General features: G+C 54.2%; 28 non-coding genes across 28 annotated transcripts; 14 read left to right on the forward strand and 14 right to left on the reverse strand.

Annotated features, from left to right (window-relative positions):
- The first annotated feature begins 110 nt into the window (after positions 1–110).
- Positions 111–202, forward strand: Trnai-uau (transfer RNA isoleucine (anticodon UAU)). Its single transcript is given in 2 exon segments — positions 111–148; positions 167–202. It is a non-coding gene; the product is annotated as a tRNA-Ile (tRNA).
- A 111-nt stretch (positions 203–313) lies between these two features.
- Trnad-guc (transfer RNA aspartic acid (anticodon GUC)) lies at positions 314–385 on the forward strand. The gene has a single exon. It is a non-coding gene; the product is annotated as a tRNA-Asp (tRNA).
- Positions 386–618: 233 nt separating this feature from the next.
- On the reverse strand, positions 619–690 carry Trnam-cau (transfer RNA methionine (anticodon CAU)). The gene has a single exon. It is a non-coding gene; the product is annotated as a tRNA-Met (tRNA).
- Positions 691–973: 283 nt separating this feature from the next.
- On the reverse strand, positions 974–1046 carry Trnar-acg (transfer RNA arginine (anticodon ACG)). The gene has a single exon. It is a non-coding gene; the product is annotated as a tRNA-Arg (tRNA).
- Positions 1047–1489: 443 nt separating this feature from the next.
- Trnai-uau (transfer RNA isoleucine (anticodon UAU)) lies at positions 1490–1581 on the forward strand. The gene is given in 2 exon segments: positions 1490–1527; positions 1546–1581. It is a non-coding gene; the product is annotated as a tRNA-Ile (tRNA).
- A 111-nt stretch (positions 1582–1692) lies between these two features.
- On the forward strand, positions 1693–1764 carry Trnad-guc (transfer RNA aspartic acid (anticodon GUC)). The gene has a single exon. It is a non-coding gene; the product is annotated as a tRNA-Asp (tRNA).
- Positions 1765–1997: 233 nt separating this feature from the next.
- On the reverse strand, positions 1998–2069 carry Trnam-cau (transfer RNA methionine (anticodon CAU)). The gene has a single exon. It is a non-coding gene; the product is annotated as a tRNA-Met (tRNA).
- Positions 2070–2352: 283 nt separating this feature from the next.
- Trnar-acg (transfer RNA arginine (anticodon ACG)) lies at positions 2353–2425 on the reverse strand. The gene has a single exon. It is a non-coding gene; the product is annotated as a tRNA-Arg (tRNA).
- Positions 2426–2868: 443 nt separating this feature from the next.
- On the forward strand, positions 2869–2960 carry Trnai-uau (transfer RNA isoleucine (anticodon UAU)). Its single transcript is given in 2 exon segments — positions 2869–2906; positions 2925–2960. It is a non-coding gene; the product is annotated as a tRNA-Ile (tRNA).
- A 111-nt stretch (positions 2961–3071) lies between these two features.
- On the forward strand, positions 3072–3143 carry Trnad-guc (transfer RNA aspartic acid (anticodon GUC)). The gene has a single exon. It is a non-coding gene; the product is annotated as a tRNA-Asp (tRNA).
- A 233-nt stretch (positions 3144–3376) lies between these two features.
- On the reverse strand, positions 3377–3448 carry Trnam-cau (transfer RNA methionine (anticodon CAU)). Its single transcript has one exon. It is a non-coding gene; the product is annotated as a tRNA-Met (tRNA).
- A 283-nt stretch (positions 3449–3731) lies between these two features.
- Positions 3732–3804, reverse strand: Trnar-acg (transfer RNA arginine (anticodon ACG)). Its single transcript has one exon. It is a non-coding gene; the product is annotated as a tRNA-Arg (tRNA).
- Positions 3805–4247: 443 nt separating this feature from the next.
- Positions 4248–4339, forward strand: Trnai-uau (transfer RNA isoleucine (anticodon UAU)). The gene is given in 2 exon segments: positions 4248–4285; positions 4304–4339. It is a non-coding gene; the product is annotated as a tRNA-Ile (tRNA).
- A 111-nt stretch (positions 4340–4450) lies between these two features.
- On the forward strand, positions 4451–4522 carry Trnad-guc (transfer RNA aspartic acid (anticodon GUC)). The gene has a single exon. It is a non-coding gene; the product is annotated as a tRNA-Asp (tRNA).
- Positions 4523–4755: 233 nt separating this feature from the next.
- Trnam-cau (transfer RNA methionine (anticodon CAU)) lies at positions 4756–4827 on the reverse strand. The gene has a single exon. It is a non-coding gene; the product is annotated as a tRNA-Met (tRNA).
- Positions 4828–5110: 283 nt separating this feature from the next.
- Positions 5111–5183, reverse strand: Trnar-acg (transfer RNA arginine (anticodon ACG)). The gene has a single exon. It is a non-coding gene; the product is annotated as a tRNA-Arg (tRNA).
- A 443-nt stretch (positions 5184–5626) lies between these two features.
- Positions 5627–5718, forward strand: Trnai-uau (transfer RNA isoleucine (anticodon UAU)). The gene is given in 2 exon segments: positions 5627–5664; positions 5683–5718. It is a non-coding gene; the product is annotated as a tRNA-Ile (tRNA).
- Positions 5719–5829: 111 nt separating this feature from the next.
- Positions 5830–5901, forward strand: Trnad-guc (transfer RNA aspartic acid (anticodon GUC)). The gene has a single exon. It is a non-coding gene; the product is annotated as a tRNA-Asp (tRNA).
- A 233-nt stretch (positions 5902–6134) lies between these two features.
- On the reverse strand, positions 6135–6206 carry Trnam-cau (transfer RNA methionine (anticodon CAU)). Its single transcript has one exon. It is a non-coding gene; the product is annotated as a tRNA-Met (tRNA).
- A 283-nt stretch (positions 6207–6489) lies between these two features.
- Positions 6490–6562, reverse strand: Trnar-acg (transfer RNA arginine (anticodon ACG)). The gene has a single exon. It is a non-coding gene; the product is annotated as a tRNA-Arg (tRNA).
- Positions 6563–7005: 443 nt separating this feature from the next.
- Positions 7006–7097, forward strand: Trnai-uau (transfer RNA isoleucine (anticodon UAU)). Its single transcript is given in 2 exon segments — positions 7006–7043; positions 7062–7097. It is a non-coding gene; the product is annotated as a tRNA-Ile (tRNA).
- A 111-nt stretch (positions 7098–7208) lies between these two features.
- Trnad-guc (transfer RNA aspartic acid (anticodon GUC)) lies at positions 7209–7280 on the forward strand. Its single transcript has one exon. It is a non-coding gene; the product is annotated as a tRNA-Asp (tRNA).
- Positions 7281–7513: 233 nt separating this feature from the next.
- On the reverse strand, positions 7514–7585 carry Trnam-cau (transfer RNA methionine (anticodon CAU)). The gene has a single exon. It is a non-coding gene; the product is annotated as a tRNA-Met (tRNA).
- A 283-nt stretch (positions 7586–7868) lies between these two features.
- On the reverse strand, positions 7869–7941 carry Trnar-acg (transfer RNA arginine (anticodon ACG)). Its single transcript has one exon. It is a non-coding gene; the product is annotated as a tRNA-Arg (tRNA).
- Positions 7942–8384: 443 nt separating this feature from the next.
- Positions 8385–8476, forward strand: Trnai-uau (transfer RNA isoleucine (anticodon UAU)). Its single transcript is given in 2 exon segments — positions 8385–8422; positions 8441–8476. It is a non-coding gene; the product is annotated as a tRNA-Ile (tRNA).
- A 111-nt stretch (positions 8477–8587) lies between these two features.
- On the forward strand, positions 8588–8659 carry Trnad-guc (transfer RNA aspartic acid (anticodon GUC)). Its single transcript has one exon. It is a non-coding gene; the product is annotated as a tRNA-Asp (tRNA).
- Positions 8660–8892: 233 nt separating this feature from the next.
- Trnam-cau (transfer RNA methionine (anticodon CAU)) lies at positions 8893–8964 on the reverse strand. Its single transcript has one exon. It is a non-coding gene; the product is annotated as a tRNA-Met (tRNA).
- A 283-nt stretch (positions 8965–9247) lies between these two features.
- On the reverse strand, positions 9248–9320 carry Trnar-acg (transfer RNA arginine (anticodon ACG)). The gene has a single exon. It is a non-coding gene; the product is annotated as a tRNA-Arg (tRNA).
- Between the last annotated feature and the right edge of the window lie 338 nt (positions 9321–9658).

Here is a 9658-nt window from a genome sequence, read left to right on the forward strand (position 1 = left end):
ACAGGTGCTAAATTCGCAGTATGGCCGCAGGTGACGATCTTATGACGGGTGTGCAGCCACAACAGGTTGGCAGCAAAGTGAGTATCGCTAACTGAAAGCTCTCTGCTGTAGCCCCAGTGGCGCAATTGGTTAGCGCACGGTACTTATAAGGCAGTAGCCGTGAGCAATGCCGGGGTTGTGAGTTCGAGCCTCACCTGGGGCATACTTTTATTTCGTAGCAGCTGACTCTGAAAGCATCGGGACGCGAGAGTTGAGATGTATCACCTGCTTGAGAAACATAAGTGTGCGTGCATTATAGTCACCGATCGCGTGTTCCTCGGTAGTATAGTGGTTAGTATCCCCGCCTGTCACGCGGGAGACCGGGGTTCGATTCCCCGCCGGGGAGGTGTGATTTTTATATCGCGAAAGTTGCACGCGTGGCCCCAAAGGACATTAACGTTGCGATCAAGGAATGTAGTTACTGCAAAAGCGTAAGAAAGTCTGCGTCTTAGGAAGTGTTTCTCGCATTCTTCACACGACGTCGTCGTTTCACGACTTACAGGGGTTGCTGTTGACGCTGAATCAGCTCACCCCAGGCTTAATGATCGAGCTCGAGGCACCCAAGAAAAAGAATAATTTTAGCAGAGCGTGGTTTCGATCCACGGACCTCTGGGTTATGGGCCCAGCACGCTTCCACTGCGCCACTCTGCTGCGTGGAGCCGTCCGCGCTCTTCGGTGCGTGACATGGGACACTTGGAAAGCGTTGTCTGCGTCGGTTTCCCGCGCCTACCGTTTAATTAAGTGCGTAACATCTCTCAGCTTGACTTGTCTCGACTTTGCTCGACTGACGCTACGCTGACGCTTGCACGAAGCGATATTTACCGCAATCGTCTCGAGATGCAGCTGCGAGATGCTCAGGATTAACATTGCACTCCACGAAGGTGGAGACATTCGAATCCACTGCCTAGCTACGCGCCCGCAACTAACAAAACGCCGACCCTGCCAGGATTCGAACCTGGAATCTTCTGATCCGTAGTCAGACGCGTTATCCGTTGCGCCACAGGGCCACTGCTTGCGTTTTCTACCACGAGGCGGGTGCACATCGCAAAGCAACGTGTTCTCCGTGGCTCGGCAACTGCATGTCGTCCACTGACAACGGCGGCGCGGCCACTCTGGTCTTGCGCACTCTGCAGGGAGCTGCCAAGGAAGGCATCTCTCCTCCAGCTGCTCGGCCACGGTGCGCCTGCACGGCTTAGAGCTTGCCACACATCTGCCCTCGCTGTTGGACAGGTAGCAGAAGGCAAGGCGCGCGTTTTTCTGCATTTTTTTCGGCGAGGACAAGCGGTTGATATGCTTGTAAGTGTAGCATATGAAGCAAGAATCGAATGAGGCATTCGTAGACAGGTGCTAAATTCGCAGTATGGCCGCAGGTGACGATCTTATGACGGGTGTGCAGCCACAACAGGTTGGCAGCAAAGTGAGTATCGCTAACTGAAAGCTCTCTGCTGTAGCCCCAGTGGCGCAATTGGTTAGCGCACGGTACTTATAAGGCAGTAGCCGTGAGCAATGCCGGGGTTGTGAGTTCGAGCCTCACCTGGGGCATACTTTTATTTCGTAGCAGCTGACTCTGAAAGCATCGGGACGCGAGAGTTGAGATGTATCACCTGCTTGAGAAACATAAGTGTGCGTGCATTATAGTCACCGATCGCGTGTTCCTCGGTAGTATAGTGGTTAGTATCCCCGCCTGTCACGCGGGAGACCGGGGTTCGATTCCCCGCCGGGGAGGTGTGATTTTTATATCGCGAAAGTTGCACGCGTGGCCCCAAAGGACATTAACGTTGCGATCAAGGAATGTAGTTACTGCAAAAGCGTAAGAAAGTCTGCGTCTTAGGAAGTGTTTCTCGCATTCTTCACACGACGTCGTCGTTTCACGACTTACAGGGGTTGCTGTTGACGCTGAATCAGCTCACCCCAGGCTTAATGATCGAGCTCGAGGCACCCAAGAAAAAGAATAATTTTAGCAGAGCGTGGTTTCGATCCACGGACCTCTGGGTTATGGGCCCAGCACGCTTCCACTGCGCCACTCTGCTGCGTGGAGCCGTCCGCGCTCTTCGGTGCGTGACATGGGACACTTGGAAAGCGTTGTCTGCGTCGGTTTCCCGCGCCTACCGTTTAATTAAGTGCGTAACATCTCTCAGCTTGACTTGTCTCGACTTTGCTCGACTGACGCTACGCTGACGCTTGCACGAAGCGATATTTACCGCAATCGTCTCGAGATGCAGCTGCGAGATGCTCAGGATTAACATTGCACTCCACGAAGGTGGAGACATTCGAATCCACTGCCTAGCTACGCGCCCGCAACTAACAAAACGCCGACCCTGCCAGGATTCGAACCTGGAATCTTCTGATCCGTAGTCAGACGCGTTATCCGTTGCGCCACAGGGCCACTGCTTGCGTTTTCTACCACGAGGCGGGTGCACATCGCAAAGCAACGTGTTCTCCGTGGCTCGGCAACTGCATGTCGTCCACTGACAACGGCGGCGCGGCCACTCTGGTCTTGCGCACTCTGCAGGGAGCTGCCAAGGAAGGCATCTCTCCTCCAGCTGCTCGGCCACGGTGCGCCTGCACGGCTTAGAGCTTGCCACACATCTGCCCTCGCTGTTGGACAGGTAGCAGAAGGCAAGGCGCGCGTTTTTCTGCATTTTTTTCGGCGAGGACAAGCGGTTGATATGCTTGTAAGTGTAGCATATGAAGCAAGAATCGAATGAGGCATTCGTAGACAGGTGCTAAATTCGCAGTATGGCCGCAGGTGACGATCTTATGACGGGTGTGCAGCCACAACAGGTTGGCAGCAAAGTGAGTATCGCTAACTGAAAGCTCTCTGCTGTAGCCCCAGTGGCGCAATTGGTTAGCGCACGGTACTTATAAGGCAGTAGCCGTGAGCAATGCCGGGGTTGTGAGTTCGAGCCTCACCTGGGGCATACTTTTATTTCGTAGCAGCTGACTCTGAAAGCATCGGGACGCGAGAGTTGAGATGTATCACCTGCTTGAGAAACATAAGTGTGCGTGCATTATAGTCACCGATCGCGTGTTCCTCGGTAGTATAGTGGTTAGTATCCCCGCCTGTCACGCGGGAGACCGGGGTTCGATTCCCCGCCGGGGAGGTGTGATTTTTATATCGCGAAAGTTGCACGCGTGGCCCCAAAGGACATTAACGTTGCGATCAAGGAATGTAGTTACTGCAAAAGCGTAAGAAAGTCTGCGTCTTAGGAAGTGTTTCTCGCATTCTTCACACGACGTCGTCGTTTCACGACTTACAGGGGTTGCTGTTGACGCTGAATCAGCTCACCCCAGGCTTAATGATCGAGCTCGAGGCACCCAAGAAAAAGAATAATTTTAGCAGAGCGTGGTTTCGATCCACGGACCTCTGGGTTATGGGCCCAGCACGCTTCCACTGCGCCACTCTGCTGCGTGGAGCCGTCCGCGCTCTTCGGTGCGTGACATGGGACACTTGGAAAGCGTTGTCTGCGTCGGTTTCCCGCGCCTACCGTTTAATTAAGTGCGTAACATCTCTCAGCTTGACTTGTCTCGACTTTGCTCGACTGACGCTACGCTGACGCTTGCACGAAGCGATATTTACCGCAATCGTCTCGAGATGCAGCTGCGAGATGCTCAGGATTAACATTGCACTCCACGAAGGTGGAGACATTCGAATCCACTGCCTAGCTACGCGCCCGCAACTAACAAAACGCCGACCCTGCCAGGATTCGAACCTGGAATCTTCTGATCCGTAGTCAGACGCGTTATCCGTTGCGCCACAGGGCCACTGCTTGCGTTTTCTACCACGAGGCGGGTGCACATCGCAAAGCAACGTGTTCTCCGTGGCTCGGCAACTGCATGTCGTCCACTGACAACGGCGGCGCGGCCACTCTGGTCTTGCGCACTCTGCAGGGAGCTGCCAAGGAAGGCATCTCTCCTCCAGCTGCTCGGCCACGGTGCGCCTGCACGGCTTAGAGCTTGCCACACATCTGCCCTCGCTGTTGGACAGGTAGCAGAAGGCAAGGCGCGCGTTTTTCTGCATTTTTTTCGGCGAGGACAAGCGGTTGATATGCTTGTAAGTGTAGCATATGAAGCAAGAATCGAATGAGGCATTCGTAGACAGGTGCTAAATTCGCAGTATGGCCGCAGGTGACGATCTTATGACGGGTGTGCAGCCACAACAGGTTGGCAGCAAAGTGAGTATCGCTAACTGAAAGCTCTCTGCTGTAGCCCCAGTGGCGCAATTGGTTAGCGCACGGTACTTATAAGGCAGTAGCCGTGAGCAATGCCGGGGTTGTGAGTTCGAGCCTCACCTGGGGCATACTTTTATTTCGTAGCAGCTGACTCTGAAAGCATCGGGACGCGAGAGTTGAGATGTATCACCTGCTTGAGAAACATAAGTGTGCGTGCATTATAGTCACCGATCGCGTGTTCCTCGGTAGTATAGTGGTTAGTATCCCCGCCTGTCACGCGGGAGACCGGGGTTCGATTCCCCGCCGGGGAGGTGTGATTTTTATATCGCGAAAGTTGCACGCGTGGCCCCAAAGGACATTAACGTTGCGATCAAGGAATGTAGTTACTGCAAAAGCGTAAGAAAGTCTGCGTCTTAGGAAGTGTTTCTCGCATTCTTCACACGACGTCGTCGTTTCACGACTTACAGGGGTTGCTGTTGACGCTGAATCAGCTCACCCCAGGCTTAATGATCGAGCTCGAGGCACCCAAGAAAAAGAATAATTTTAGCAGAGCGTGGTTTCGATCCACGGACCTCTGGGTTATGGGCCCAGCACGCTTCCACTGCGCCACTCTGCTGCGTGGAGCCGTCCGCGCTCTTCGGTGCGTGACATGGGACACTTGGAAAGCGTTGTCTGCGTCGGTTTCCCGCGCCTACCGTTTAATTAAGTGCGTAACATCTCTCAGCTTGACTTGTCTCGACTTTGCTCGACTGACGCTACGCTGACGCTTGCACGAAGCGATATTTACCGCAATCGTCTCGAGATGCAGCTGCGAGATGCTCAGGATTAACATTGCACTCCACGAAGGTGGAGACATTCGAATCCACTGCCTAGCTACGCGCCCGCAACTAACAAAACGCCGACCCTGCCAGGATTCGAACCTGGAATCTTCTGATCCGTAGTCAGACGCGTTATCCGTTGCGCCACAGGGCCACTGCTTGCGTTTTCTACCACGAGGCGGGTGCACATCGCAAAGCAACGTGTTCTCCGTGGCTCGGCAACTGCATGTCGTCCACTGACAACGGCGGCGCGCCCACTCTGGTCTTGCGCACTCTGCAGGGAGCTGCCAAGGAAGGCATCTCTCCTCCAGCTGCTCGGCCACGGTGCGCCTGCACGGCTTAGAGCTTGCCACACATCTGCCCTCGCTGTTGGACAGGTAGCAGAAGGCAAGGCGCGCGTTTTTCTGCATTTTTTTCGGCGAGGACAAGCGGTTGATATGCTTGTAAGTGTAGCATATGAAGCAAGAATCGAATGAGGCAGTCGTAGACAGGTGCTAAATTCGCAGTATGGCCGCAGGTGACGATCTTATGACGGGTGTGCAGCCACAACAGGTTGGCAGCAAAGTGAGTATCGCTAACTGAAAGCTCTCTGCTGTAGCCCCAGTGGCGCAATTGGTTAGCGCACGGTACTTATAAGGCAGTAGCCGTGAGCAATGCCGGGGTTGTGAGTTCGAGCCTCACCTGGGGCATACTTTTATTTCGTAGCAGCTGACTCTGAAAGCATCGGGACGCGAGAGTTGAGATGTATCACCTGCTTGAGAAAGATAAGTGTGCGTGCATTATAGTCACCGATCGCGTGTTCCTCGGTAGTATAGTGGTTAGTATCCCCGCCTGTCACGCGGGAGACCGGGGTTCGATTCCCCGCCGGGGAGGTGCGATTTTTATATCGCGAAAGTTGCACGCGTGGCCCCAAAGGACATTAACGTTGCGATCAAGGAATGTAGTTACTGCAAAATCGTAAGAAAGTCTGCGTCTTAGGAAGTGTTTCTCGCATTCTTCACACGACGTCGTCGTTCCACGACTTACAGGGGTTGCTGTTGACGCTGAATCAGCTCACCCCAGGCTTAATGATCGAGCTCGAGGCACCCAAGAAAAAGAATAATTTTAGCAGAGCGTGGTTTCGATCCACGGACCTCTGGGTTATGGGCCCAGCACGCTTCCACTGCGCCACTCTGCTGCGTGGAGCCGTCCGCGCTCTTCGGTGCGTGACATGGGACACTTGGAAAGCGTTGTCTGCGTCGGTTTCCCGCGCCTACCGTTTAATTAAGTGCGTAACATCTCTCAGCTTGACTTGTCTCGACTTTGCTCGACTGACGCTACGCTGACGCTTGCACGAAGCGATATTTACCGCAATCGTCTCGAGATGCAGCTGCGAGATGCTCAGGATTAACATTGCACTCCACGAAGGTGGAGACATTCGAATCCACTGCCTAGCTACGCGCCCGCAACTAACAAAATGCCGACCCTGCCAGGATTCGAACCTGGAATCTTCTGATCCGTAGTCAGACGCGTTATCCGTTGCGCCACAGGGCCACTGTTTGCGTTTTTTACCACGAGGCGGGTGCACATCGCAAAGCAACGTGTTCTCCGTGGCTCGGCAACTGCATGTCGTCCACTGACAACGGCGGCGCGCCCACTCTGGTCTTGCGCACTCTGCAGGGAGCTGCCAAGGAAGGCATCTCTCCTCCAGCTGCTCGGCCACGGTGCGCCTGCACGGCTTAGAGCTTGCCACACATCTGCCCTCGCTGTTGGACAGGTAGCAGAAGGCAAGGCGCGCGTTTTTCTGCATTTTTTTCGGCGAGGACAAGCGGTTGATATGCTTGTAAGTGTAGCATATGAAGCAAGAATCGAATGAGGCAGTCGTAGACAGGTGCTAAATTCGCAGTATGGCCGCAGGTGACGATCTTATGACGGGTGTGCAGCCACAACAGGTTGGCAGCAAAGTGAGTATCGCTAACTGAAAGCTCTCTGCTGTAGCCCCAGTGGCGCAATTGGTTAGCGCACGGTACTTATAAGGCAGTAGCCGTGAGCAATGCCGGGGTTGTGAGTTCGAGCCTCACCTGGGGCATACTTTTATTTCGTAGCAGCTGACTCTGAAAGCATCGGGACGCGAGAGTTGAGATGTATCACCTGCTTGAGAAACATAAGTGTGCGTGCATTATAGTCACCGATCGCGTGTTCCTCGGTAGTATAGTGGTTAGTATCCCCGCCTGTCACGCGGGAGACCGGGGTTCGATTCCCCGCCGGGGAGGTGCGATTTTTATATCGCGAAAGTTGCACGCGTGGCCCCAAAGGACATTAACGTTGCGATCAAGGAATGTAGTTACTGCAAAATCGTAAGAAAGTCTGCGTCTTAGGAAGTGTTTCTCGCATTCTTCACACGACGTCGTCGTTCCACGACTTACAGGGGTTGCTGTTGACGCTGAATCAGCTCACCCCAGGCTTAATGATCGAGCTCGAGGCACCCAAGAAAAAGAATAATTTTAGCAGAGCGTGGTTTCGATCCACGGACCTCTGGGTTATGGGCCCAGCACGCTTCCACTGCGCCACTCTGCTGCGTGGAGCCGTCCGCGCTCTTCGGTGCGTGACATGGGACACTTGGAAAGCGTTGTCTGCGTCGGTTTCCCGCGCCTACCGTTTAATTAAGTGCGTAACATCTCTCAGCTTGACTTGTCTCGACTTTGCTCGACTGACGCTACGCTGACGCTTGCACGAAGCGATATTTACCGCAATCGTCTCGAGATGCAGCTGCGAGATGCTCAGGATTAACATTGCACTCCACGAAGGTGGAGACATTCGAATCCACTGCCTAGCTACGCGCCCGCAACTAACAAAATGCCGACCCTGCCAGGATTCGAACCTGGAATCTTCTGATCCGTAGTCAGACGCGTTATCCGTTGCGCCACAGGGCCACTGTTTGCGTTTTTTACCACGAGGCGGGTGCACATCGCAAAGCAACGTGTTCTCCGTGGCTCGGCAACTGCATGTCGTCCACTGACAACGGCGGCGCGGCCACTCTGGTCTTGCGCACTCTGCAGGGAGCTGCCAAGGAAGGCATCTCTCCTCCAGCTGCTCGGCCACGGTGCGCCTGCACGGCTTAGAGCTTGCCACACATCTGCCCTCGCTGTTGGACAGGTAGCAGAAGGCAAGGCGCGCGTTTTTCTGCATTTTTTTCGGCGAGGACAAGCGGTTGATATGCTTGTAAGTGTAGCATATGAAGCAAGAATCGAATGAGGCAGTCGTAGACAGGTGCTAAATTCGCAGTATGGCCGCAGGTGACGATCTTATGACGGGTGTGCAGCCACAACAGGTTGGCAGCAAAGTGAGTATCGCTAACTGAAAGCTCTCTGCTGTAGCCCCAGTGGCGCAATTGGTTAGCGCACGGTACTTATAAGGCAGTAGCCGTGAGCAATGCCGGGGTTGTGAGTTCGAGCCTCACCTGGGGCATACTTTTATTTCGTAGCAGCTGACTCTGAAAGCATCGGGACGCGAGAGTTGAGATGTATCACCTGCTTGAGAAACATAAGTGTGCGTGCATTATAGTCACCGATCGCGTGTTCCTCGGTAGTATAGTGGTTAGTATCCCCGCCTGTCACGCGGGAGACCGGGGTTCGATTCCCCGCCGGGGAGGTGCGATTTTTATATCGCGAAAGTTGCACGCGTGGCCCCAAAGGACATTAACGTTGCGATCAAGGAATGTAGTTACTGCAAAATCGTAAGAAAGTCTGCGTCTTAGGAAGTGTTTCTCGCATTCTTCACACGACGTCGTCGTTCCACGACTTACAGGGGTTGCTGTTGACGCTGAATCAGCTCACCCCAGGCTTAATGATCGAGCTCGAGGCACCCAAGAAAAAGAATAATTTTAGCAGAGCGTGGTTTCGATCCACGGACCTCTGGGTTATGGGCCCAGCACGCTTCCACTGCGCCACTCTGCTGCGTGGAGCCGTCCGCGCTCTTCGGTGCGTGACATGGGACACTTGGAAAGCGTTGTCTGCGTCGGTTTCCCGCGCCTACCGTTTAATTAAGTGCGTAACATCTCTCAGCTTGACTTGTCTCGACTTTGCTCGACTGACGCTACGCTGACGCTTGCACGAAGCGATATTTACCGCAATCGTCTCGAGATGCAGCTGCGAGATGCTCAGGATTAACATTGCACTCCACGAAGGTGGAGACATTCGAATCCACTGCCTAGCTACGCGCCCGCAACTAACAAAATGCCGACCCTGCCAGGATTCGAACCTGGAATCTTCTGATCCGTAGTCAGACGCGTTATCCGTTGCGCCACAGGGCCACTGTTTGCGTTTTTTACCACGAGGCGGGTGCACATCGCAAAGCAACGTGTTCTCCGTGGCTCGGCAACTGCATGTCGTCCACTGACAACGGCGGCGCGGCCACTCTGGTCTTGCGCACTCTGCAGGGAGCTGCCAAGGAAGGCATCTCTCCTCCAGCTGCTCGGCCACGGTGCGCCTGCACGGCTTAGAGCTTGCCACACATCTGCCCTCGCTGTTGGACAGGTAGCAGAAGGCAAGGCGCGCGTTTTTCTGCATTTTTTTCGGCGAGGACAAGCGGTTGATATGCTTGTAAGTGTAGCATATGAAGCAAGAATCGAATGAGGCAGTCGTAGACAGG

The sequence above is a fragment of the Schistocerca nitens genome, chromosome 9, assembly GCF_023898315.1.
Source record: "Schistocerca nitens isolate TAMUIC-IGC-003100 chromosome 9, iqSchNite1.1, whole genome shotgun sequence".
Taxonomy (NCBI): domain Eukaryota; kingdom Metazoa; phylum Arthropoda; class Insecta; order Orthoptera; family Acrididae; genus Schistocerca; species Schistocerca nitens.